The 4,723-nt window shown below is 47.8% G+C and overlaps 1 non-coding gene across 1 annotated transcript; it reads right to left on the bottom strand.

Annotated features, from left to right (window-relative positions):
* Positions 1–1,491: 1,491 nt before the first annotated feature.
* Trnas-cga (transfer RNA serine (anticodon CGA)) lies at positions 1,492–1,563 on the bottom strand. The gene has a single exon. It is a non-coding gene; the product is annotated as a tRNA-Ser (tRNA).
* Between the last annotated feature and the right edge of the window lie 3,160 nt (positions 1,564–4,723).

The raw sequence follows: 4,723 nt of genomic DNA on the forward strand, positions 1-4,723 counted from the left end.
AAAAGTGTACGCGAGGGAGTAGCCTCATTCTTCATCTTAGCGAAAATCCCTGACATCTCATATACTTAGTCTTTTGGGACTATATAGTCATTGTCAAAGATGGTTTAGGACAGACAAGCTGAAAATACTTGGTGTACGGGGTATTAATTCGGTGAAACTGCCTCGTATGTGCGTGAAGACTATACGGCGAAAGAACAGCCCCCCAAGCGGTTGCTTTTATCAAGGTGAAAACCTTATATGTCTCATCGTTCAGTTGACCTTCAATGTCTTTGAGCGAAAACACGTACACAACATGGAAGGTACAAACACTATCGTCACCAATGGCTCATAGGATGTAAACAAGCAAGGCGGATGATAAGCCCACTTAAGATGGGTGATAACGTGGATTAAGTGGACCACGAAGCGTATTAGACTAGTCAGATTAAGAAGCTGAGTAAAACAATTAAGACTGATGACTTAGGGAAGTCGACTAAGAGAATAAGGGGGAAGGCTAAACGAAATAAGAGGATTGTTAAGCTAATTAGGAGAGATTACTAAGCGAATTAAGGGGTATGTGCACGTCATGTGTCTGTCTTTATTGCATCGGCACTTGGGCTTTCGCCTTCAAGTCGTCTTAGGGATAACATAAGAGGCCCTGTGAATTTCAGATACATGCGTTTGTTTGAATTATTGAGGATTGTTAGCCTAGTGAATTGCAGACCCTCCACGTCCTGTTTATATTAATGAATTTTTTTAATTGCCTCACATAAGCCGGCTTACTTCTGGGACTGCCAAAGTGTTGCAGTCGCTTTGGTGCAATGTTATCTCTGAGGTATTCACCCGTATATATATATATATATATATATATATATATATATATATGAAGGAGTATATAGGGAACCGAGGGGCCCGATTTTTAATAATCATATCATAAGAAGTCCACATACAATGCCACCAAGGACAACATAGAGAAAATCACTTGTACTTACTAATTGAATTAAAGCAAATGATAAATTAATGGAAGTGAAACCGATGAAAAAACAACTGTCCACAGGTGGGGAACGAACCCACGTCTTTGCATTACGCGTGCGTTGCTCTCACCGTTGAGCTACCGCGGAGCAATTTTCCCATCCGCTTTCTAGTGTCTGTATGTTTTTTACACCTTGAACTAACCATAAGAGTGTTATCCAGCGCCACCACCCACAAACCTAGGGGCTGATGTAGAACATCCTTTCTGCCGCAGGCGTGACGAGCACGTTATCTTTTTGGGTGATGGCATCTGGTCAATAAAGCCACATATGCTACCTGAAGGCACCAATGTTGCCGGATTCGAGCCCTCATTATGTAATGAATGAGAAGAAAGGGAACCGAGGGGCCCGATTTTTATTATTCCTATCATAAGATGCCAACAAACAATGACACCAAGGACAACATAAGGGATTACTTGTACTTACTAATTGAATTAAAGAAAATGATAAAGTATTGGAAATGAAAACGGATGAAAAAACAACTGTCCGCAGGTGGGGAACGAACCCACGTCTTCGCATTTCGCGTGCGATGCTCTCACCATTGAGCTACCGCGGAGCCGTTTTCCCATCCGCTATCTGGGTTATTTATATTTTTCAGAACTTTAACTAACCCTGGGAGTGTTAGCCAGCGCCACCACCCACAAACCTAGGACGGATGTGGAACATCCTTTCTGCCGCAGGCGTCACGAGCATGTGATCTTTTTGGGTGATGACATCTGGTCAATAAACCCACATATGCTACCTGAAGTCACCAATGTTGCCGGATTCGAGCCCTCGTTATGTAATGAACGAGAAGAAAGGGAACCGAGGGGCCCGATTTTTATTAGTCATATCATCAGAAGCCAACCAACAATTACACCAGGGACAACATAGGGGAAATTACTTGTACCCACTCATTGAATTAAAGAAAATGATAAATTAATGGAAATGAAAACGCATGAGAAAACTGTCCGCAGGTGGGGAACGAATGCACGTCTTCGCATTACGCGTGCGATGCTCTCACCATTGAGGTACCGCGGAGCCATTTTCCCATCCGCTTTCTGGGGTATTTATGTTTTTTACAACTTGAACTAACCCTGGGAGTGTTAGCCAGTGCCACCACCCACAAACCTAGGGGCGGATGTGGAACATCCTTTCTGCCGCAGGCATCACGAGCACGTGATCGTTTTCGGTGATGGTAGCTGGTCAATAAACCCACATACGCTACCAGAAGGCACCAATGATGCCGGATTCGAGCCCTCGTTATGTAATGAACGAGAAGAAAGGGAACCGAGGGGCCCGATTTTTTTTTAAATCTCATCATAAGAAACCAACGAACTATGACACCAAGGACAACACAGGGGAAATTACTTGTACTTAATAATTGAAATAAAGAAGATGATAAATTAAGTGTTAGCCAGCACCACTACCGTTTGTGGGTGGTGGCGCTGGCTAACACTCGCAGGGCTAGTTCAAGTTGTAAAAAAAACATAAATACCCCAGAAAGCGGATGGGAAAACGGCTCCGCAGTAGCCCAATGGTGAGAACATCGCACGCGTAATACGAAGACGTGGGTTCGTTCCCCACCTGGGGACAGTTGTTTTTTCGTCCGTTTTCTTTTTTATTTATGTATCATTTTCTGTATTTCAATTAGTAAGTACAAGTAATTTCCCCTATGTCGTCCTTGGTGTCATTCTTTGTTGGCTTCTTATGATATATATATATATATATATATATATATATATATATATATATATATATATATATGTATATATATATTGTGATATGACGATTTATTAGACGTCTGACGCAATCGAGGCAGTCCACGAACGCTGATGGTGCGCACAGCGACAGACGCAAGAGCACTTCTTCCTCTTCTTCACTACAACGGCCCCCGGGAGAGAAGATGAGCCATCCTGGCGACCTACGGCGTAGGTAGGATCAGGGGGTCATAGTATGGCTTAAGTCGGCTGACATGAACCGTGTCACGTCCGCGATGTCTAAGGTCGTGTGATGGCGTCACAGGCTCGACAACGTAGTTGACAGCCGAGGTACAGTCGATGACGCGGTAGGGACCATCATAGCGTGCAAGAAGTTTGGTTGAAAGGCCAGGGCTGTGAGGTGGGATCCACAACCAAACAAGGGAACCAGGCGGAAAATGTGGTGTAGGCACGTTACTGTCATGCCGCAGCTTTTGGCGACCTTGGGCGGCGGTCGTAAGGGTACGGGCGAGCTGCCTACAGTCCTCTGCGTATTTGGCGGCTTCAGACACTGGCGTGCATTCAGAAGCGTCGGGTCGGTATGGGAGCAGGGTGTCCATTGTACACGAGGGCTCGCGGCCATATTACAGAAAGAATGGCGAAAAGCCAGTGGTAGCTTGTGTGGCGGTATTATAGGCATACGTGACGAACGGCAAAACAGTGTCCCAGTTACTGTGGTCCGAGGCAACGTACATAGTCAACATGTCACCGAGTGTGCGGTTGAACCTCTCTGTGAAGCCGTTCGTTTGCGGATGGTAGGCGGTAGACTTGCGGTGAACGATGCTGCATGCAGCGAGAAGGGCTTGTATTACTTCGGACAGGAACACACGCCCCCGGTCGCTGAGCAGTTCGCGTGGTGCTCCATGTCGAAGAACGAAGTTCCGCAAGATGAAGAAGGCAACGTCACGCGCAGAAGCCGCCGGAAGTGCGGCAGTCTCGGCGTAGCGCGTCAAGTGGTCGACGCCTACAATTATCCATCGGTTACCCGAGGAACTGTAGGGAAGTGGCCCGTATAGGTCTATGCCGACGCGATCAAATGGCCGGGCCGGGCAGGGGAGCGGCTGTAACTCGCCAGGAGGGCGCTGTTGAATTTTACGCCTTTGGCACGCCGTGCAAGCGCGTACGTACTGGCGCACGAAGTGATACATGCCGTGCCAGTAGAAACGCTGCCTCAGCCGAGTGTACGTTTTCAGAACGCTGGCGTGACCATTATGAGGAGCGTCATGGAAATAAGCGCATATGTCAGTACGCATGTGTCGTGGTATCACAAGCAGCCATTTGCGACCATCAGGCAAATAATTTCTGCGGTAAAGGACGTTGTCGTGGACAGCAAAGTGAGCGGCTTGGCGACGAAGTGTTCGAGAAGAGGGTGTGACGGAGGGATCGTGGAGGAAATTCAGCATAGTTGAAAGCAGGGGATCCTTACGCTGCTCGGCCGGCATATCAGCGACGTTGATCGTCGACATGGATGCGAAGGGCGTTGACACTGAAGCCACATCGGAAGGTAGCGGTGATCGGGAAAGCGCATCGGCGTCGGAGTGCTTTCGGCCCGATCGGTAGACAACGCGGATGTTATATTCTTGTAAGCGAAGTGCCCAGCGGCCGAGGCGACCTGACGGATCTTTCAACGAGGACAGCCAGCAAAGGGCGTGGTGGTCGGTAACAATGTCAAAAGGGCGACCATATAGGTACGGACGAAATTTGACGAGAGCCCAAATAATGGCCAAGCACTCTTTCTCTGTGACAGAGTAGTTGGCTTCTGCCTTCTTTAAAGTGCGACTCGCATATGCGACGACGTACTCATCGTAGCCGTCTTTCCGTTGCGCTAGGACTGCACCAAGTCCGATGCCACTGGCGTCCGTGTGTAGCTCTGTGGGCGCTGTCGGATCGTAGTGTCGAAGAATCGGCGGCGAAGTAAGTAGACGACGTAGTTGCTTGAAGGCGTCGTCACACGAAGTTGACCACGCGGAGATGCCG

The sequence above is a fragment of the Dermacentor silvarum genome, chromosome 5, assembly GCF_013339745.2.
Source record: "Dermacentor silvarum isolate Dsil-2018 chromosome 5, BIME_Dsil_1.4, whole genome shotgun sequence".
Classification (NCBI taxonomy): domain Eukaryota; kingdom Metazoa; phylum Arthropoda; class Arachnida; order Ixodida; family Ixodidae; genus Dermacentor; species Dermacentor silvarum.